The following is a 23,924-nucleotide window of genomic DNA, read 5'->3' as shown; positions in this document are numbered from 1 at the left end:
GTTTGCTGCTATTTTTATGTCCTCGCAGCACTCGACACCGAACTCGCTGATTTCTTGTTTGTGTCCATATGCTCGTGATGACCTCACACACTTACACCATCCTCACAACAGAACCAGGATCGTTAAATGTGGATGACATCATCAGTAAAAACATGATGATGCGGACGCTCGGGGACAATATATGGCTTCACAGCTCATTTGAGTGCAGAGCAGGCCCAGCAGGAGGTCAGAGAGCAAAGCCTTTATGTGATTAAAGGTGTTATTCATGGAGGACACGGAGAGCCTTGATGGTCCTGAAGCACTGAGTGCTGCTGTCCCGCCTCAGCCGCCGGCGCCTCGCAGACAGCCTGGAAGGACACGCTCTGGCTAGTCTCGCTCCCGGCTCGTCACCTGTGTAACGTTCCCATGACTACCGTCCATAGACCTCCACCGGGGAGGCAGCGAGAGTGTGGAGCGAACATTAGTGACTGCGCTTGTTCGTTAGTTAGCACTAGCCTGTTGCTAATGAGCAAACACCTGATTCTGTGGTTCGGTTGGTCTGTAAGCACATACTGACATTTGTAGTTACAGCTGTAACCGTACTGCTCCACAGGCTGAATGCTGTATAAACTCTGCAGACCTGCAGGCCTGTAAATCTCAGGCACTGTTTTATGGGAGTGTCAGCACAGCTGTGATATATCTGTGTATTTAAACCCATCTTCCCAAATCTCCGACCACACTGTCGGCTTTGGAATCTCTTATGTGATCGGTGAGCAGGCTGACCCGGAGTCACTGCTTTGCTTTGATCATGAATACATTTTCCCAACATGAAGAAAACAAATGAATAAAGCATCCCCATGTTTTATTCCCTGCCTCTTGAAGAGGTGTAAACAAGAGGCAGCGGGAGATGATGCACGAGCGGAGCTGCAGGAAAAGGACCTTCTTCCTGAACTCTGAGTCAGCTGATGATGTGTTGTTCTAACGCGTCAGGATATCAAAGACAGCTGGAAGCAGCAGTTGGATGATCTACAGTATCAGACGCGAGTGCTCAGGGGCTACCTGAACAGCCAGGTGAGGCTGAGGAGTCACTGAGGTCAGCAGCAGTACCTAAAGAGCCATTAGTTATCTCTGTGTTATTGCAGAGTCTTTACCTTATGATATAAAACACCTCGAGCCGGCTGCTGCTGGTGCTAAATAAATAAAACTGACAGCTGGAGCCAGTGCAAAGTGAAAGTGTCATCAGCCGCCCGATGGACTGAAGAACAGTCTGGATCTGGACCCAGTTTGTTATGGACTCCCATCAAGTGTCAGAAGTGTCCAGCCTCAGCACGAGGATTCACTTCTCTTTGCTCCATCACACTCACAGCTGTGCATGGTTAACATCCCTGCCTGATGAGACTGGCTGAAGTAGTTCAGCTAAGATCAGCCCAAAGACTGAAAGGACATGCACTTACACTGCACTGTGCTGTGTGAGACAGTGATGTGTATGTATTAGCAGGAATTAGCTAGCATCAGCCAGAATAGAAACACTACATGTATGAAGGTTAATTTACATCATGAAGACCTGCTCTCAAAACCTGACCTGGAAGTAACTCTGTCCGACTTTTGAACGAAGTCCTTAAAGTGTTTTGAACACAGAAATGTTTCTTCTCCACGTTACAGTCTCCTTCACTTACAGTTGGCCTTCACTTCTAATATGAAGCATTAGAAGTCACTGAGATTGCACGAGGAAATAAAGAGTGTGGCATATCAGCGTTTCTGTTTTTCTTTTTTGTCCATCGCACACATCAATCTATTTTCCCTGCAGACGTGCTGATGGGATTCGGTGCTGTTATGTGTGTGCTGTGCTGTGGATGAAGTGGCCTCTTATCTTGGATGTGCTTGGCCAAAGAAAGATTATTTTATTGCATAAAAAGAACGACGACTGAACAGAAACACACAGACTGAATACACACAGGAGGTGATCGGGGGAGTGGACACACAACAGCTGACACAAGTGAACATGACCACGTCACAGGGGAAGAGTAAAACTAAACACAATGAACACAGAAACGCCAGACCTCTTCAAAATAAAACAGGAAACAGACGGGTAGAAGACACAAGGGGAATTTAAAAAACAATGAATTAAAACTGAAACACAGCACAGACAAACGTAGAAAACCTAAAGGACTTAAACATAAACCGTAAACATCAAAATAAACCAAAACTCAAAACACTGGGTCACCTGACCCGTGACAGACAGGTCATCAGTGTCTAAAATTTGTCAGTTTCAGTGTGGAAAACCAAACGTCACTAAATTCACTGAAGAAGGAGGTACGAGGACGAGGAGGTGAACTACAACATAATCAGTGGATTATCTCTTACATATTTATAATGTAAATAGATGCAAAGGAATAATCATAGATGTGGCCTGGGTCGGTGCTGGTTTACAGCGTATGAGCTGCAAACAGGATGTAGTTTCTTTGTTCCAGGACTTGTTTCTGCCTTAATGAGCCCTGCTCTGTAATTCCATCGTCTCCCAGAGAAAGGAAAACTCTTTTTTTTTTTTTTTTTTGTGTCCCGTTTGGATCTTTAGCCATCAGAATTGTTGTCTTAAGGCCAAGAAAGATGCCAAGCGGATTTATTTTACCAAGTGGATCATCATGGCCTTGCCATATTGGTCCATTTGATTGACCTTTATTATAATTATGAATTTATTTTATTTTCGGTTGCTACAAACGGGACAGACATGACTGGGGGATAGGACAGGGAGAAAGAATGAAAGAAAGAGAGGGAGAGAAAGAAAACCAAAGGGGAGAAGAGACGGTGAGAAGGGGGGGAAGAAAGAAAAACAAACAAACAAACAAACAAACAAACAAAACACCTGGATCACCTGTATGGAGAAAAAAAACAGAAGAGAAAGCAAACAACAAAGAGCAACATAATAAAAACAGCACCATCACAATAAACTAGCTAGCAGTAGATAACAGTAGATACTAAATAATAAACGATATTGTGCAGCACGCAAGATAGACAGCGCACAATGTGCTTTGAGGCAGCAGCCAAGAAAGGTGTAGTCCGCGTCTGTGAACACCCGTGTGTACACCTGTGTGCACACCTGTGTGGATCAGCACGCTTGTATTCCAAAGGTTTCTCCATGTAACGATCTGCTAGGGAGTGTGGGGAGCCATAGCCCCGTCCACCAGGGTATGAAGCAGGTATGGAGGAGATCCAGGCCCCAGATATCCAGAGGCCCCAGAGTACAAGGACCCGAGGAGGACCACCAAAGGGGGGGGAACCGTGCCACCCTCCTGGGAAGAGCTGAGTAGAGCCCCAAACGAGTGTCGAAGCTAAAATTTGTCAGTTTCAGTGTGGAAAACCAAACGTCACTAAATTCACTGAAGAAGGAGGTACGAGGACGAGGAGGTGAACTACAACATAATCAGTGGATTATCTCTTACATATTTATAATGTAAATAGATGCAAAGGAATAATCATAGATGTGGCCTGGGTCGGTGCTGGTTTACAGCGTATGAGCTGCAAACAGGATGCAGTTTCTTTGTTCCAGGACTTGTTTCTGCCTTAATGAGCCCTGCTCTGTAATTCCATCGTCTCCCAGAGAAAGGAAAACTCTTTGATCGTATGACCTCACACAACGTTAAGTCGCCTCCTCTCGCTCCAGTTGGACTTCTGAGGGAATGTGAAATTAGAAGAAGACATTTCAAAACGAGCGTCGAGGTTTCCCACCAGGCGGTGTGGACCCCACGCAGCAGAATACAGAGGAGTGCAAACAGGAACAGAAACACTCCCTGCACGCTGCATTATTGTAAGGCATCAACCACCACAAACACATTCAGGGGTACCCTCTGTAGGAGAGTGGTTCACCTGCAATCTCTGTTTATCTGGATGCTGATAGGTCCTTTTACCCTTTCTGTTGCTCCTCCCCCTTCATCCTGATTACCCCTGTGCCTGATTGATGGCACTGTAAGATTTCCAATCATGTGACAGCACGCTGCTTAAGTGAGCGGCAGTTTGAAGTGATTACTCATCATCATCATCGTCCTTGGTCCACTGTGGAGCCTGTGGGATGAACCCTGAGGTCTGAGGTGCGCAAACACTACAAATGTCCTTCTGGAAACACACTAATCAGAGCAAACACAAGGTGACGCACACAAAACAACAGCCTGAGCTCAAACACATCTTCACAAAGCTCCAAACGAACAGGCAGACCCGGAGCAAGCATCCTTCTCCCTTGCAGGCAGACGACTGGCTAAATAAAAAAGTAAAATGACCTGCTGATACATTGGTTTCAGTTCACGTAGAAATATTTCAGCGATGCTGTGACGCTGCCTCGTGGTCCACGGAGGCAGTCAAAGCGTGACTCTGTGACCCCAGAGGTCCTCGCTGTCCTGACCTGCACTGAAACGGCTTTGGAGTAAGCGGGGAGTATGCTCTGTGCCCAGCACAAGTCCATCACAGCGTCCTGTGGCGGCACACATGGAGAACGTCGGTGCAACAAGGGAAGAAGAACAGAATAAAGTTGCAGACGTGTTTTAATCTCCAGAGCCAGGAACGATTCTAAACCAGGACACGCGTGAACACTGGTGATCACGGCTCATCCGATCTTAATTTCACACTCAGGAAGCACAGACATCAGTGACGACTTTACTAATGCTGTCAGAGTAACAGTCAGTCTGCATGCACACCAAACTACAAAGGGCATTCATCAAACTCATGACCTGACCGAGGTCGTTTCAGATTTCCAGCACACTGATGGGAAGCTCTGGAAATCCCGGGAAGGGACTGGATTTATCCCAGACAACACCAGCATCACTTGAACTATCCGCGTAACAGGAAGTGACAGTTACACGGTGGGTGAGTGGGAGCTGGAGCATCTACTAAGCAGACGGTTGGTGGTTCGATTCCTGGCTGCTCCAGTCCGTTCTCTGATGCATCCATCAGCGTGTGGGTAAAGTCAGTGTCCGGTCCCTGCTGTGACGCTCTCAGTCACCGTACAGATGTCTTTATAAATGCTGCTTCCTGTCAGCTAAAATAAAAGCTTCAGGTTTTTGTGTCGTCAGAAATTTTGTTGTTTTCTTCAAATATTGTGATATAATCCTGAGGCCACTACATACAGACGCTCAACACTTCCTGTGCGGCGGCGTCCTGCTGCATGTGCGTCCTGCTCGTCCTTCAGTAACGATGATTAGCATGATTATTAGTTTTTGCATCTCTGTGTGTGGAACAGAGTAAATGAAGAACTGAAGCGACGTCTCAGCACGACTCAGTTTAAAAAGCCTGAGGCCTTAAACTCATTTGGTGTCTCACTATATTTTACTCTACTTGGCGACAGATGACCAGAGTCAATAATTAGCCCCAGAGACCCTGAGGGCTTGAAGTTTATTACCTTGTATGGAAGGTGTTATAGAAAAGAGAAGTTCTATGTCTGCTTATAGCCATTAAAGATGTACAAGATGTACCATTAACTGTGACTAATGTCTGGAACCTATTTTAATCTGTCATTGACGCCATGGGGGGGCGTGTACCCCACTGCTTTATAAGTGTCCACAACATGTATTTTGGTCAGAAGACACATGTTGATGTTTTCTCCTGGCTGTTAATAAACTCACCGTTTGATTGCACTTTTCTGGGGCCTCCGTGGTTTGTGACACTGCTCTACATTGATCGATTTCGCGACAGCTTGGTGGAGAATGCGGGCATGTTGTAGAGCGCTAGAGGTGTTGCTTTCTGCGGCGGTCGAGCCGGATTAGTGGTCAGACGGGCAGACGTCTCGGGTGATTTCTTGACTACTGTGGGCCCACATAAAAAGGTGAGCACAAGCCTCTTAAACTGAAATTGTGCTGTATTGGATTATAATTCTAAAATTGTAGTCAAGAAGTTACTCGTTGATCTCTGTTTTTAGTTTTGCCTGAGTAAAGGTGAAAGTATTAAGTAGTGTTGCATTCAAGGTCGACTCGTAAGAAACAGTACTGAGCTAAAAGTAACTTGAGATGTTGTTTTAAGGAAATAAGAGAAAAGAGACCAATGTGTGTTTAGGAAAACACAGGATCATAGGTTGTTGGTCATTTTATGGGTTAATAAGTGTCAAGTTCAGGGGTGCAGACCCCCTCCCTATTAGAGACGTCTATTAGGGGCCGCCGGCGTGCGGGACTGGAGATTGACCATCTACCAAGACTTGGTACCTTGGTTTAAAATAGGTTATGATCAGAGGATCATTTTGGGAGACACTTATTTGTGAGTAAAAAGAGTAATTTCGGACGAGGAAGTCCGACAGAAAACACCTGGTGCTGTCAGGATGTTTAAGTGACACAGAAGTTCAGAAAATCGAGTCAGAAATGGTTTTGTGGCTCTTGGTAAACTGATTTTGAAGGAAAGTCAGTGTTTATTGTGCTGAAGTAACAGATCCGGCGCGGTCTGAAGGGAAGAATCGGCTGTACAATTCTGAGTTTGCAGCGTTGTTGATATTAACAGATCCGGTGTGGTCTGAGGAAAAGAAATAAATCGGTGAATGGTTGATATACTTCCATGAATTTTGGTGGATCCGCTGAGGTCCAGAAGAATAATCAATGCGGACTGTGTTGGTTTGGATGTTGATTAATGATCCAGGAAGGATTGCCTGGTGTGTGTTGTTCAGTAACAACATGCGCAGTTAAATTGGGCGCTGTCTACTTCCAATGAGTTTGATGAAAAGGACACCTTGAGCTGGACAAGATGTTTAACTGACTCAGGATTTCAGAGAATCGAGTCAGCTGTGATCTTGAGTTCTAATGGTAAATTGATTTTAAAGGAAAATCAATGTTTACCATGTTGAAGTACTTCTGAAAATAGTACTAGATGTGCTGTGATACCAGTGAAGATTAAGTTGTGTACATGAGGATACACAATTGTATTGATATTGCTGGATCGGCTGCGGTCCATTTGATAAGTGAATGCTGACAAGAAACTGTTTTAAATCCTCACTGGCGGCGGTGAGATACATGTGCTGAAGATTACTGGACCCGGGGTCCATTTGATGAAGTTCTTGGGCAGATAAATGACAAACAGTTTTTCAAGTGTGTGGAGAATTTAAAAAAGTAAAAACTGAACTTGCAGGTTCTCCGTACTGTGTGGACTTATATCAGAGTTATAAGTCCAAAGGTTATGCCCTGGAGGTCATTCATGGTGTTTAAAGAAGAACAGGAATTAGAAAAAGGACATTTAATGTCATATTTTGTGAAAACTCACCATATATGTTCACCATTCCTTCGTCTGAAGGGACACAGACATTAACACACACACACAGTTCTTGGGTGTGAGTTACTTCCTCTTTTAATTTTAAACTGCGACACATGGGTTCATTGAGCTAGAACTTCAGCAGTGAATGAGACAGGATTTAGATTAGGTCTGGTTCTGGTAAAGTAAAAATTATGTTCAAAGTTTTATGCCCTGGAGGCCAAGAGTTGTGTATAGAGAAGAACATGACTTACAAAAGGACATTTAAGGTCACATTTTGTCTAAGATGGGGAGAATTGTCCCATAGGTGTTTATTTCTCTTCTCTTTTAAGAGGACAGACGCAGTTACTGAGTGTTGTCTACTTCCTTTTTGTGATTCTCAAAAGCATGTTTGAAAAAATACTCTTAGGAAAGCGTATTTTGAGTGATTCTAAGTGTGTGAATGCTGTGAGTACTCGATTTGAATGATTCTGTGTGATTTGTACAAAATAATAAATAAGTAATAATAACACATAGGAGAGTGTGTGAACAGAGGAAGTCTGAGAGAAAAGTGTGTGCGGGGAATAAGGGTGTATTGTTTTTACATCAAGATTTAGTAGAACTAAAGAGGGTTTGTAGATTGTAAATACAAAAAACAAGAGGTTGATTAGCCTGTAAAAAACAGGAGAGGAACAGAAAATATGGCTCTGAGTAGCTGCGTGTGTGTGTGTGACAGGAAGTAGTGTGTGTGACAGGAACTTTGCACGCCCATAAAAGGAACTGACTGTGTCAGGGGAGCACAGAGAGAAACAGACGAGTTAAACTCTAGGCAGATGAAGCAAATGGAGGTTTTAAGAAAAGAAATGAAAATGATATTAATTGTATGCTTTAGTGTGTCAATACAGGTGGACTCTCCTCAACCTGAAAACATGAGAACAGCGGCAAAAGGATGGATTAACAGAATTGGGAAAAACAGGCCAGGTTTTGGCTAAAATTTTACAGCCTGACCTCTCACTTTGTCCCGACCCTGAGAAGAAGCTCAAAGAACAGTTAATCTCCTGATGAAGACCGACAGAACATCGTGGACTTGAAGATTTAACAGCAGGCAAAAGACAGTGCAACTGAACACTGACGACTCCAGAAGCAGCATGAAAGAAAGCACGTGATGCAACATCCACGGTGAACTGCAGGCTGGTAAGAACAGTGTGACATGACTGTTTGAAGGCACTGAATGTGATGCTTTGCCAGGCTGGGACTTAACCTAAAAGGAAAATACTGAAAAGATCAACGGAGAAGAAACAGAGGAGCAGAAAAATCTGAGTGGGACTGTGTTGTGGGAAATTTAAAGGCCACACAGGACACTGTGAAGAGAGGCACAGGGACCAGTCAGAGGTCAAGCCTGGATGAGTTTGAGTGCGAGAGTATAGGATATAATTGGATTGAAAATGGAAGCTAATTCATGAAGGTTTAGGAATGTCCACAACATCAAAAAAGAAAAGAAAAGAGAGAGACCGAGAAAAATAAATACATGAACTAATAATTACATGAATGAATAGAAAACACACATACACAAACTGTTACATGTGAAGTTATTTTTGGAAAGAACCAGAAGTGAGACAGTTTGAATCCACAGCTCAGTGCAAAGATGCATGAATTAAACCTGATTATAAAATACACAAGAATACAATGAAGAAACAGCTCACACTCCATTAACATGACCACGTATCATGAAAGCAAGGAAGAACACGCTTACCCTTATACACTTATACGTGACATAATTGGTATTTTTGACCGGAAAGAGAGAGAAGTGGGTCCTTTAAGCACTCATGATAATAATAAAGTGTCTCAGTTTGTTGTTTTTAGGGGCAAAGCAGACCTGGATCGATTTTCCACATGCAGCGGTCGGAAGAAAGTTATAGGGTAACATCACTGGAAATGTTCAGGCAAGTTTTTGGTTGGATTGTTAACAGGGCGATGTGTCCATGAACGTCAAAAGCAAGCTCTGACCTCTGGCTGAGGACAGGGAATGCTGTTAAGGTGGGAAATCAAAATTTGGGTTAGCAAATCGGGGAAGGAGAAAACTGACTGTTTAAGTGGAGAATTGTGAAGGAGTCTGAAACACTGCAAAAAGAAACATATACAAAATCACACACACAAACAGAAAATGCATTAACAAGAGAGCTCATGAAGATTAATGCATAGACATTGATTAATCCTGGCTAAGAACGCAAACATATGCAATGAAAATCAGCTTGCTACTTTTATGAGTGATGGAATGGTGTGAATGTTTAATAAAATACACTTAAAGCTTGAAGTTGAGGAATAACTCAGAGAAGCTATGTGACAAGGGAGTGATTTATGGAAAATGGAAAGCGAGTAAGGTAGTTTTTATAAGAATGACTTAGGAGTGCTTTTGTACGGATTGATCAAAACAAGTGATTAATATCGAAAAGAAAATGAAGATAATTTAATAAGGTGGTAATGTTTGAACGTGTATTTCTCTTGTCACGGCAACTTCTTGAGAGATGACTCACTATGCAAAGTAGTTGAATGACTCGGGAAAAGAAAAAGAGGAACTTGGGTTTCCTGTCTGACTGGGTGAGTGAAGCTTGCACTGGAGGAGACACTGTGACTGTGTGGCGTTTAACAAGACTTTCTGTGTATTGAGCAGGTGAAATTATGTCAGTTGACTTGGGAGTGTCAGGACCCTGAAGAACTTGTGGCAAAATGTTCTGTGTTTAAGATTTTTGAGGTTGTTGTAGTGATGGATTGATTCGGTCAGTTTGCTTTGGATGGTCTTGTTATTTTAATGGAGGGAGTTTGATTAAGCATGGACATGTCTGAGAGGGGCCCATTATTTTTGTAACAGTGCACTTAGAGAAAACCTGTCAGGTGATTTTGTTTTGTGCTTTGATGAGCTAATAATCAGCTCTCTTTTTTCTCATTTTTGTTCTAAGCAGGCCTGCAACAGTGAATAACAGCGCTGAAAATTCTCGGGAAGAACAAACATAAGGTGGGCTTTCCAGATTTCAACTGGCTGAGGAGAAGCCTACCTGTGATCAGGTCTAAGTCCCTGTCTAAAAGCATTGTAGCGATTCAATCCAGTCAAAGGCATAAAGAACTAGTTTCCTAAAAAAACAAAAAAACAAAATAAAACGAATGAGCTCATGTTGCTGAGAGTGGAGAATCTGATTATTTGCGTGGGGGTCTCCACTATTAGCAATACCTGGTGTGAATGCGTGTGAATGGACGGTGACTGGACGGACGAGGTGAACTAAGGTTGGACCGACTGGACACTGAGATAAAGACTGGACTAAGGTTAAACACATGACTGATGACTGTTCTGTTTTAAGTTTTCTCTCTTATAACACAGATTGGATCATAGGTGAGGAAAACTCAGTATGAAATGTGAAGTTCGGGTTAACGCACAGGTTTTGTTTCTAAGAAGTTCCAAGGATGCAGGCTGTGGATGGATCCAGGAGTCCGAAAAAGATTTGACATGATGATTAAATTGATTTCATTCCTTAAACTCAGGTTTGCAGGGCCGGAGCAGATTTACCTGAGAGGAGGATTGCTGAGGTGTGAAATGATATGACTAACCTTTTTCTTTTAATTTCCTAAGCTCGGGTGAAGCATTTTGAGTTTGTGACACATAAGATGTGTCACAAAAGGGGGGATTTAAGGTTAATTTGAAATGGGTTTTAGGATCATTTTATGAGTTTTGGGGTGTTTGATAATTTAGATATGGTAACACTGAGGCAGAAGTTGTTATTTTCATGTTTAAGTTGAAGGATTAAAATGAACTGAATCCTGTTTAGAAGATAAAATGCTGGTGTTCATAAGAAGCTGTATACCAAACTTAAAGGGAAACTGCGGCACACTTTGAATAAAAGATATGCTTTGAGGAAAACTAGTGAAGATTTTAGGAGTAGAAAATGTTTGATTTCTTTTTGATTTCTAGAATAAGTGGTTATAATGCAGGCTTACACATACAGATATTACATAGATTTATTTCTAGGGTAGAGGTGAAACACAGTTTGCTTTGTCCTTGTGTAGGAACTGGTGACGCAGAAGCTGTAAAGATAGACGTGCCATGAATAAGTTGATAGGAAACATGTCAAGAGTGAGACAGCCATATAGAGCAAATGTGGTAGAGCTGGTAATTAAATGTGGGCTTGAAAAGAGGAAGCAAGTTTTGTACGGGACGTGCTTGAGATGATCAGATGAGAGAAGGGGAGAGCTTCTTAAGAGGGTGTTGAAAGTGTTACTTACACACATAAAGGGCATTGAGATTAAGTAAAGTTAATATAAAGGACAGAGCCCAGAACATGATATTTTGAACCAACTTTGAATAATTGAGGGAACATTAGATGAACACAGTAGATTAGTGAGGGTAGCAGAGAGAGGCTGAAGCCTAGAGATCTAATTGAGCGTGCCACTGGTTTCAAGGATAGTAATCTATGGCTTGATTGGGTGGCTCAAAATGCTAAAGAACAACATGTATCTGACTGTGTTGCCTGTGCTTCAGCTAGGCCACGTTTGTTCACGGAGCCCGCACCACTGTATCCAGGGGATAAGGGGGCTACGATTGTATGCTGCAGCTAACTAAAGGTGCAGTGGGTACTGACAACTGTACTATGTTGTCCAGATTTTTCCCTTTAACTGTGTCCATTACAATCTGCTGAGACTCTCTAACCTTACCAGGGACGCCATGGAAGGGTTTGCAGAATAATCCGACTTCGCTGATGGGAGTGCAGAATCGAATGGCCCTTGACATGTTGTTGGCAGAGAAAGGGGGCGTTTGTGCCATGTTCGGAGACCTATGCTGTACCTTTATCCCCAACAATACTGCTCCAGATGGCTCAGTAACCCGAGCTCTGGAGGGCCTGAAAATTTGTCTAAAACGATGCATGAGCACTCAGGTATCGGAAACCCAGTGGAGTCCTGGGTGGCATCCGTGTTTGGACGGTGGGAAGGTTTGGCCATGTCAGCACTTTTTTCCTTGGCCATACTTTTAGGAATACTGGTCACCTGTGGTTGTTGTGTCATTCCTTGTGTCAGAGGATTGTTGGTAAAGGTAGTGGCAAGGGCAGTGGACCCCGGAGCGGTCGTTCCGGTGTTCCAGTGTCCATTGAGGAACTTAGATGCCATAGAGTGGGCCGAGGAGTGATACAACACGAGGTGTGGTGACATTCCTTTTTTGGAATGTCAAAAGAGGGAATGTGGAGATCCAGAAATTCTTTTATTGCTGCCATACAGGGAGTGCAGAATTATTAGGCAAATGAGTATTTTGTCCACTTCATCCTTCATGCATGTTGTCTTACTCCAAGCTGTATGGGCTCGAAAGCCTACTACCAATTAAGCATATTAGGTGATGTGCATCTCTGTAATGAGAAGGGGTGTGGTCTAATGACATCAACACCCTATATCAGGTGTGCATAATTATTAGGCAACGTCCTTTCGTTTGGCAAAATGGGTCAAAAGAAGGACTTGACAGGCTCAGAAAAGTCTAAAATAGTGAGATATCTTGCAGAGGGATGCAGCAGTCTCAAAATTGCAAAGCTTCTGAAGCGTGATCATCGAACAATCAAGCGTTTCATTCAAAATAGTCAACAGGGTCGCAAGAAGCGTGTGGAAAAACCAAGGCGCAAAATAACTGCCCATGAACTGAGAAAAGTCAAGCGTGCAGCTGCCAAGATGCCACTTGCCACCAGTTTGGCCATATTTCAGAGCTGCAACATCACTGGAGTGCCCAAAAGCACAAGGTGTGCAATACTCAGAGACATGGCCAAGGTAAGAAAGGCTGAAAGACGACCACCACTGAACAAGACACACAAGCTGAAACGTCAAGACTGGGCCAAGAAATATCTCAAGACTGATTTTTCTAAGGTTTTATGGACTGATGAAATGAGAGTGAGTCTTGATGGGCCAGATGGATGGGCCCGTGGCTGGATTGGTAAAGGGCAGAGAGCTCCAGTCCGACTCAGACGCCAGCAAGGTGGAGGTGGAGTACTGGTTTGGGCTGGTATCATCAAAGATGAGCTTGTGGGGCCTTTTCGGGTTGAGGATGGAGTCAAGCTCAACTCCCAGTCCTACTGCCAGTTTCTGGAAGACACCTTCTTCAAGCAGTGGTACAGGAAGAAGTCTGCATCCTTCAAGAAAAACATGATTTTCATGCAGGACAATGCTCCATCACACGCGTCCAAGTACTCCACAGCGTGGCTGGCAAGAAAGGGTATAAAAGAAGAAAAACTAATGACATGGCCTCCTTGTTCACCTGATCTGAACCCCATTGAGAACCTGTGGTCCATCATCAAATGTGAGATTTACAAGGAGGGAAAACAGTACACCTCTCTGAACAGTGTCTGGGAGGCTGTGGTTGCTGCTGCACGCAATGTTGATGGTGAACAGATCAAAACACTGACAGAATCCATGGATGGCAGGCTTTTGAGTGTCCTTGCAAAGAAAGGTGGCTATATTGGTCGCTGATTTGTTTTTGTTTTGTTTTTGAATGTCAGAAATGTATATTTGTGAATGTGGAGATGTTATATTGGTTTCACTGGTAAAAATAAATCATTGAAATGGGTATATATTTGTTTTTTGTTAAGTTGCCTAATAATTATGCACAGTAATAGTCACCTGCACACACAGATATCCCCCTAAAATAGCTAAAACTAAAAACAAACTAAAAACTACTTCCAAAAACATTCAGCTTTGATATTAATGAGTTTTTTGGGTTCATTGAGAACATGGTTGTTGTTCAATAATAAAATTATTCCTCAAAAATACAACTTGCCTAATAATTCTGCACTCCCTGTATAATCTGCATCATTATCAGAATCAGAATACTTTATTAATCCCTGGGGGAAATTATTTTTGTTACAGTGCTCCATTATAAACCAACATTAAGACAAGACAGACAATACGCTAACTAAGAATAGTACAATATATACATACATAAGTCACTCATAAATAAATAAATAGCTGGAAAAGAAACGTGTAGTTGTAGCAGTAACCAGTGTGTTAAGTGGATGCGTTGTACAGGGAGCCACAGGCAGGAAAGATTTCCTGTGTCGTTCAGTGGTGCTTTTCAGTAATCTCAGTCTCTCACTGAACGAGCTCCTGTGACTGACCAGCACGTCATGGAGTGGGTGGGAGGTGTTATCCAACATTGTCTTTATCTTGGACAGCATCCGCCTCTCCGACACCACCTTGAGGGAGTCCAGCTCCATCCCCACAACATTACTGGCCTTACGGATTAGTTTATTAAGTCTGTTGGCATCTGCGACCCTCAGCCTGCTCCCCCAGCATGCAACAGCATAGAGGATCGCACTGGCCACAACAGACTCATAGAAAATCCTGAGCATTTTCTGGCAGATGTTGAAGGACCTCAGCCGCCTCAAAAAATAGAGACGACTCTGGCCCTTCCTGTAAAGTGCAGTGGTGTTTTTAGCCCAGTCCAGTTTATTGTCAATGTGTACTCCAAGGTATTTATAGTCCTCCACAATGTCAACACTGACCCCCTGGATTGAAACAGGGGTCAAGTGTTTCCTGGTCTTCCTGAAGTCCACGATCAGTTCCTTGGTCTTTGCCACGTTGAGCTGCAGATGATTCTGCTCACACCACGTGACAAAGGAGTCGACCACAGCCCGGTACTCTGTCTCATCATCCCTGCTGATGCATCCAACCACCGCAGAGTCATCAGGAAACTTCTGAAGATGGAGGTCTCTGTGCAGTGGCTGAAGTCTGTGGTGTAGAGGGTGAAGAGGAAGGGGGAGAGGACAGTCCCCTGTGGTGCCCCTGTGTTGCTGATTACCTTGTCAGACACACACTGTGGGAGACGTACATATTGTGGTCTTCCTGTCAGGTAATCAACAATCCAGGACACCAGAGAAGCATCCACCTGCATCGCTGCTAACTTATCACCCAGGAGGGTCGGCCTGATGGTGTTGAAAGCACTAGAAAAGTCAAAAAACATGACCCTCACAGTGCTCGCCGGCTGGTCCAGATGGGTGTAGACATGATTGAGCAGGTAGATGATGGCGTCCTCAGTTCCAAGACGAGGCTGATAAGTGAACTGAAGGGGATCCAGATGTGGTCTTACTATGGGTCGCAGCTAGTCCAGGATGAGCCTTTCCAGGGTCTTCATGATGTGGGAGGTCAGTGCCACGGGCCTGTAATCCTGGGGGCCACTGGGACGTGGCGTCTTTGGTACAGGGACGAGGCATGATGTCTTCCACATCACTGGGACCCTCTGCAGACTCAGACTCAGCATAAACAGTTTATGAAAGACTCCACACAGCTGGGGGGCACAGGTCTTGAGGACGAGGGGACTCACTCCGTCTGGTCCAGCAGACTTGCCTGAGTGAAGTCTCCTCATTTGCATCTCAACCTGGTATTGAGTGAAGGTGATGGGTGGGGGAGGGGTGTCAGGACTCTCACAGGAGGCAACAGCGCCATGTGAAGAGAGAGGCTGGCACAGTGGTGTGGCTCTGGGTTCCAGGCTGACTACAGGTGAGGTTGTGGGGGTGGGAGCAGACACTGTGGTGTCGAATCTATTGAAAAACAGATTCAACTCGTTAGCTCTATTCTCAGCTCCCTCAGCTCCCCTGCTGTTGGTTGGCCTGAATCCAGTGATGGTCTTCATGCTCCTCCACACCTCTCTCATGCTGTTCTGCTGGAGTTTCCAGCTTCCTCCTGTAATTGTCCTTAGCCTCTCTGATCTTGTCCTTTAGTAACACCTGGACCTTCCTCACCTCCTCTTTATTGCCCCCTCTGAAAGCCCTCTTCTTGTTGTTGAGGAGGGCTTTGATGTCCTTAGTCACCCACGGCTTGTTATTTGGGTAACAATGAACAGTCTGAGCTGGAACAATGGAGTCGGTGCAGAAAGTTATGTAGTCTGTGATACACTCAGTAAGCCCATTGATGTCCTCAGCGTGAGGCTCACAGAGTGTTTCCCAGTTGGTCACCTCGAAACAGCCCTGTAGTTCCGCTAAGGCCTCCTCTGACCACCTCCTAACAGTCCTCATGGTCACAGGTTCCCTCCTCACAATTGGCACATAGCGGGGGGTGAGGTGAATCAGGTTATGATCTGACCTACCAAGTGGGGGGAGGGAGGAGGAGCTGTATGCATCCTTGACGTTAGCATACAGTAAGTCTAAAATTTTTTCTCCCCTGGTGGGACAGTCCACATATTGTCTGAATGTTGGTAGTGTATTGTCCAGTGATACATGGTTGAAGTCACCCGAGATCACAATAAAGGCACTCGGGTGCTGAGTCTGTAACCGGGCTATGGCAGAGTGGATAGTGTCACATGCAGCTGTGGGGTTAGCAGAGGGAGGAACATAAACAGCCACCATGATGACGTGAGAGAATTCCCTGGGTAAATAATACGGCCTGAGTCCAACAGCACACAGTTCAATGTCCGGGCAACAAATCTTTTCTTTGATTGTTATGTTGGCAGGGTTACACCACCGGTTGTTAACTAAAACAGCAAGCCCACCTCCTTTCCGCTTACCGCTAGCGATGCTGTCCCTGTCCGCCCGAACAGTGTGGAAGCCTTCCACGGAAGCATTCTCATCGGGAATGTCCTGGTGCATCCATGATTCGGTGAAACACATCAGGCTACACTCTCGGTATTCCCTCTGACTCCGTACCAGTGCTGAGAGCTCGTCGATTTTATTTGCCAACGATCGCACATTTCCCATTACGATAGACGGCAGACACGGTTTATACCTCCTCCTCGCTTCGAGCCTCCGCTGTCTCACCGTCTCCTTCTTTCTTCTCTTCTGTCCTTGACCTCTGCATCCCCGATGTGTTTTCCTCCAAATTTCAGCTGGTACTTCTGCAGGCCTGGCCAGCGAGCCGGCCGGCATCAGGGCGATCAGCTGATCTCTGGAGTAAACAGTCCGTGAGTGTAGGAGATGTGCCGTGGTCCCGTTCCTTGATAAAAGTAACAGTTCCACGGCCACCAGAAGAACAAAAACTCTCTCAATCCACATGATTGAGTAAAAGATAATAAACGGATGAAAATACAAGTCAGAAAAAAAAAAGAATACGTAAGAAAAAAGAGCTAAACTAAGAGAAAAAGCAGGAGCGACTGCAACAGGCTGCACGCTGGTTGGCGCATGCGCACTAAAAGGTTATAACTGCATTAATAACATTCTTTACAGCATTATTTCATCTAATAATATTTCTCACAGTATTGATATTGCATTACAGTTGTTGATTGAAGATGTCCATTTGAGGATCCTTCCATTATGTTAACTTTTATTACAAGTACGGTTGGAAGTATTTTATACACATTGCACATTTGTGCTTATTTTGAGTTGATGTTCGGTTCATTAAGGGTCTTAAGCTTCACTGGCGTGACTGTCCAGGTGATACATGCTGAGGGAAACTAGAACATAGAAGGATAACTGCAATGCATGCTTACAGTACATATAACATATATAATCTAGGAATGTGTCAGGCCTGAGGCCTTAACTCATTTGGTGTCTCACTATATTTTACTCTACTTGGCGACAGATGACCAGAGTCAATAATTAGCCCCAGAGACCCTGAGGGCTTGAAGTTTATTACCTTGTATGGAAGGTGTTATAGAAAAGAGAAGTTCTGTGTCTGTTTATAGCCATTAAAGATGTACAAGATGTACCATTAACTGTGACTAATGTCTGGAACCTATTTTAATCTGTAATTGACGCCATGGGGGGGCGTGTACCCCACTGCTTTATAAGTGTCCACAACATGTATTTTGGTCAGAGGACATATGTTGATGTTTTCTCCTGGCTGTTAATAAACTCACCGTTTGATTGCACTTTTCTGGGGCCTCCGTGGTTTGTGACACTGCTCTACATTGATCGATTTCGCAACAACATCTATAAATATGTATATTTTTGGATTTGTTCCTGGGTTATAAAAATAATAATAATTAAACAAATTGTAATGAAGCACAAACAGGAAGAGAGAGTGTAGACGATGAGGGGCGGGGTTAAATAAACTTATTCTTCTTCCTGTAACTTACTCATAATTATGATTGTTGTGTTTTCCTTGTTTTCTCTCTGTTGTCGTTCTGCTGCTCTAAGATGTTCAGAATAAAGATTCAGTATAAACCAGTGATATCTGATCACGTAGCTCTGCTGTCACAGAGAGTCTGTAGGTTGATTTTCACGAGGCGTCTCATTTCCACTCCTCTGTTTCCTTACGCTGTAGCCCCGACCCCCATCCACACCCACCCACCCACAGAGAGCCGGGGTCGGACAAAGAAGCTCTGCTCTCAGAATACCAAATATCTCCTGCACATCTGCCGCCCACACAATCATCTCTCCTCTGTATGCATTAAATCCAGAGTCGTCCCCTCAGTCACTTCCAGCTCCATGAAGAAGCGTCTGAGGATGGGTTTCTTTGAATGGCCCTGCCGAGCGGTCTCGCTCCTTCTGAACTGTGTTTAGATGTGAGAGAAAGAACTGGACTCGGCATCGAGGCTGATTCTTTCTATCGCAGCTGGACTGTGTGCACTAACAGTCTGATGTAAAGGAAACATTTTTCCCCCCAGCAGGTTTTTTCCTCTCCTCTTCTCTTTGTTAGTGAAGGTGAGCGGGAGGAAAACGCCCACACGCCGATGAACCGCTGCTGCTGTCAGAGCTCACAGTTTGCTTTCATATTCTTCTTTCTCTGTGAAGAAGGCAAACATCAGTGCTCAGACACTGTGGCACAAGCGCAGGGACCTCCTGCTGAGGCCCGGCACTCGTCAAAGACAGAATAAAAACTGCTCGAGTCCCATTTAAATGTCGAGAGAACGTCTTTATTCGTCTGCTCGGTGACGTGGAATCACCGTGACGACAAAGAAGAAGATGATGAAAGGACGAGCTGGCTCAGATGCAGAACCCAAGCTCTCAAGCTTCGGTAACAGCACTTTGATGCTGCCGTGTTGGTTTTTGTCTCCAGAAGTGACCTTATATGGACAAGAGGGCGGGGCATGGAGTCATCAGCCAATGTTAGCCAGCTTGTGTGGCAAACTAAGGAACTTGAACTTCTTTAAGTTTCATGAAGATCTTTAACATCTCATCACAAAAGAAGCTTTTTGTTGCTTTCTTTCAAAGCTGCTGAGTCATCATCCAGATAAAATCCTTATTTGAGATCCATGTGTTAGCACAGCAGCCATATGATTGGTCAGATAGTTGCCTTAACAGTGGTCTGAACGTAGGTCAGCTTTTAGAAAAGCTTAGAGCAGCTGATTGAGCTCCAGCACCACCAAACCAGTCTCCTGTGAGACGACACACGTGCCTCAAATTTGTGGAAACTCTGAGCTCGTCACAGATTTTTGTAATGAAGGAGGGAGAGATGACTGAAGCACTGCCGGTGTGTGATCCTCGTCTGCTCCAGACACGCCGAGGAGCACCAAAGCGAGCTCTGGCTGCTAAAGGATGGTGAGAGACTGCAGAAACCGTCCCTGTGAGTGGAAAGGTGAGGGGATGGGTGGGACCAGGTTTGCGTGCTTTGCCGTCAGCGGTGCTGTGTCAGACTGAAGAGGATGGACATGATTACTACAGCTCATCACGTCTTCCTTCTAATCACTTTCAGCTCTGTTTCCTGCCAGCTAAATGAGATTATTTCACGGAGCGGCCACTTGTCCTCTCTCAGGCTCTGGCTCACCGTGAGGGACGTGTTAATCCGAGCGGTGCAGGCTTCATCTTCCTGCACGTGGCACAGACGAGACGCTGTCTCTTTAGCCTTTAGGCTTATTGAACATAGTTCATCTTCATTTGTATACAGTGCGCCTCCATCTTTCTGGCGCTGTAAGATAAGATAAGATAAGATAAGATAAGATAAGATAAGATAAGATAAGATAAGATAAGACAAGATAAGATAAGATAAGATAAGATAAGATAAGATAAGATAAGATAAGATAAGATAAGATAAGATAAGATAAGAAGATAAGATAAGATATGACTTCATTGATCCCACAACAGGGAAATTTTTGCGTCACCTCAGCTCAGGTACAGATATCAGAAGGAAAAACAAAAATACAAATAAGTACAATCAGTGAAAAAAAGTAAGATAATACACTATATACAGTGGTAGCACACACAGTATGTGGTTATGGATATGGTTGGAAATATGAAAGACATAAACTATGTAGCTTGATATAACTATTGTACCACTACTATTTCTATTTATAGACATGTACACACACACACATGTACACACACACACACATGTACACACACACACATGTACACACACACACACATGTACACACACACACATGTACACACTAAATATACATATGTATACATATACATACATATATACCTGCACATGTCCATACACATGGAAGGTCCATAATGCATGAAGTGGTGACCGTGGATGTCAGTGACTTATGACATCGTGATTGAGGAGTTATAGAGTCTAACTGTAGGAGAGCGCATAACAAACAGCGTGATGACATCACATCCAGACCCTGCTACCATGACGTTCGGGTAAGGGCGTCAACATGTTTAATATTTTCACTTAACAGGATGTGATCTAGTCTGCTTCCTGTTGTGGATTTAAAGCAGCTCACAGATGATGAAGAGCTTTGTCACATGACGGCGACACCGAAACCCTGAGCTGGACGCAAACGCACGGCGGAAAACGCTACAGATCTGGCCTCAACACATGCACAGCCTTCTGTGTGGACAGATAGGTTAACAATTTACTAACCTTCTCAGTTAGGCCACGATCAGTGTGCTGATCACATGAGTGTGCTGGAAGCATGTGACCAATCACAGGGAAGTGTAAGAGAGGAGCGGCGCCGTGCAGTCGTTCAGGGTTCAGAGCTCTGTGTGAAGCTGTGCTCATTAAGAAAACAGCGGCTATGTTCATCACCTGCTGCGATCCACACAGAGCTCTCAGCTTCATGCATGGTCACACTGTTTTCCAGAGATCTGATTGGTCAGTAGGCAGCGATGTCATTACCTGACTTTACTGACTCAGGTGCGTCAGTAAAGTCGGCGTTGCTGACAGCGGATCGTCCTCGGCCTCAGAGAGGAACTCGGCGATGATCACTCTCAGCTGACTGCAGCTGACTGCTGCGTCCAGATGAGCAGAATCAGCTTTTGGGGATTTACTTACCTGGATGATTGAGCATGCGTCAAGGCGAGGATCTGCAGGTGCTGATCTCCCGTCACATATCATACATCAGCAGAGGTCCAAAGCCGCACGATGACCATGTGAGCGCTGCCTCAACAGAGCTGAGGCGTTTGGGCTTCCAGGAGAGATGAAAGCGCCGTGAGCCGTTGGTGGTATGCGTCTCCCGGCTGCGATCGTGAGCCCGTTTACGGCAAACTCCATCCACGTCTCAGTAAACCTGCAGCACGGCCGAGGCCTTAAATCATCCGCAGGCACCCACAGCACAATAGTCTTTAAAGAGCTTATTGGAGCCGTGAATCACTGTGAGTGATTATTTGTGTCACTGAATGTGGAGCATCTGTCTAACCCAAAGCACTCTGATAAATCTGCCGCTCATATTTGTCAGAGGCTTGGAAAGTGTGAAGGAGCGAGCATTTAAAGTTTTACTGCACTTCATGAACTTAATGTGAAAGATTCAATCAAGCATCATCCCGCTGCCCGCCTCTCTGCTCATAAACAGACTAATAACATCCAGAATTATCGGCTCTGTGCACGTGGGAGGCATTACTGCTCATCAGCACACAGACAGAGAGCTGCTCGCTGGAATAAATCAGCTGCTCTTATGTCAAAGGACGCACATTAAACCTGTGTGTGTGTGTGTGTGTGTGTGTGTGTGCTTCCACCTGAACACCACACTCTGGTCCTCACAGTGATCTTTGTAAGAGTTCACACTGATGTCACTGCTGACATCACAGGGAAACTTGGATCATTTATTCTGAGCACTGAGATCCACGACTCCTCTGTGGGACATTCATGGCTTTAAAAGTTTAAACAAGTTCAGACGTCCATGATAATATCAACTTTAAACCCTAATCTAGTTCAAGCAGGTGAGTTCGAACAGCATCCTCCCCAGTACAGGTGTTATGGAGGAGGAGCTCATCCACAGAGACCAAACAGTCTGCACATCAGGCTGTAAACATGGGAGTCTATGGGACCGACTCACTGCTGCCCCTGCTGGACGGCAGAGGAAGGTTGAACACAGAAAAACACGAGGCCACGCTGATACGGTTGAAGCGCTTTTGGTGATTGTAACACAGGACCCACACACACACACACTGGTTAATGCTTAGACTGTCTTTTATTGAGAAATAATGTTTTTGGCGCCCGCCTCGGACGCAGCCGCTCCGACTCTCTCCCAGCATCATCTGCTCCTTCTCATTGCGGACACACATAAGACACATCTCCCTCATTAAAACAGTCCCGTACACTCCCTCCCCGCCTCCGTGCCGCCCAGAGAGCTCACTGTGTCACCCCTCCTCTGCAGCAGGCCAGCAAACCACGCCCCCGCCACAGTGATGGTGTGTAACTGTCCACTTTTGGGATGTGTCACTCTCGGACTGACGTCAGAGCGAAGAGTTCCCGGATGAAGCGTGGGACTCATGTTTGTGGTCTCCTGCCAGCATCGCAGCTCTTAGTAAAGTAAAAACCTCTCATGTCAGCAGCGTGTGGCCCTGTCACACCTGTCTGTGGGTGTTTGCTGTACCACCTGACACCAGAGCCTCTGCTGGACCTTTGGCAGACTTGCCATGTCTAATGAGCCTCTGCGTGCACCGTGGTCCTGATGCTTTTTAATGAGCCCACCTGTGACGATGAGACTTTTAGCTCTAACTGAAAGCATCAGGAGTCCTTTGGCAGCTTTATTACTCCAGCTCCTTCTACAGGAGTTCGTGCTTTCTCAACCTTTGCAAATTTCCCCATCAGAGCCCCTCACAGTCTGCCGGATTCTCTCTCAGACACTCTTAGACTTGCAGGATTAAACCGGTCACACATTAAATTAAACATGAAGGGGTACTAAGCACTCTTCAAGGCTAATAGTCTGCACTTTGATTTCAAAAAAGACAATTGAATTTGGGGAGATCTGAAGGCGCTTTGTTTTACTGACAGCTACCAGATAGCAGCAGAGGTTTGGCCCAGCGCTGCCTCAGGTTGTCTGCTAGCTCATTCATAGTTAATGATGATCTCCTTCCTCCCCACATGGACTCAGAGGACTCCCATCAAAGACTTTTGACTGTAAATATTTCCGAGTGTGCGTTTGGCCTTTGTTTTCTCTCTGCGAATACAGTACGTGTCCTAGTTCTCTGGGTTCATCAGTCTTCACACCAGAACGCCTCGTTCATTTCTCAGCTGTTTTCATCTCATGAAAAAGAAATCAAGCAGAGGGAGCAGGTGAAGCTAACCGACGCCTATGAGGCAAAGGGAGTCTATAAAAAGAAATCAAAGTGTTTCAGCTTCCACAGCAGGAGGGCTTATCAAGAAGCTGATTTCAATGAAACTGTGTGTCTGCAGGGCTCAGAGCCAAAGACAGAGTCTGATCGGTGACGCTGAAGCAGACCAGACTGACTGATGCTCTGCAGGCGTCTTCATCACGTTGATCCTGCACATGTGTTCAGATTCACAGTCAGAAACAAACCTGACACCTCAGAAAAACCAACATTTTTACACACATCACACGCTTTTTATTGTTGATGAAAATAAAACAGGGTTTCTGGGAAACAAGGAAAGGATGATTTTAATAACATGCTAGCTGCAGGGTTTGTAGAAAGTGGATTTACCTCATGAATATCATTATTTCATATGATGAC

This window comes from Perissodus microlepis, chromosome 20, assembly GCF_051167445.1.
Source record: "Perissodus microlepis isolate ML-2025 ecotype Zambia chromosome 20, ASM5116744v1, whole genome shotgun sequence".
NCBI lineage: Eukaryota > Metazoa > Chordata > Actinopteri > Cichliformes > Cichlidae > Perissodus > Perissodus microlepis.
This window is presented reverse-complemented; position numbering follows the sequence as displayed.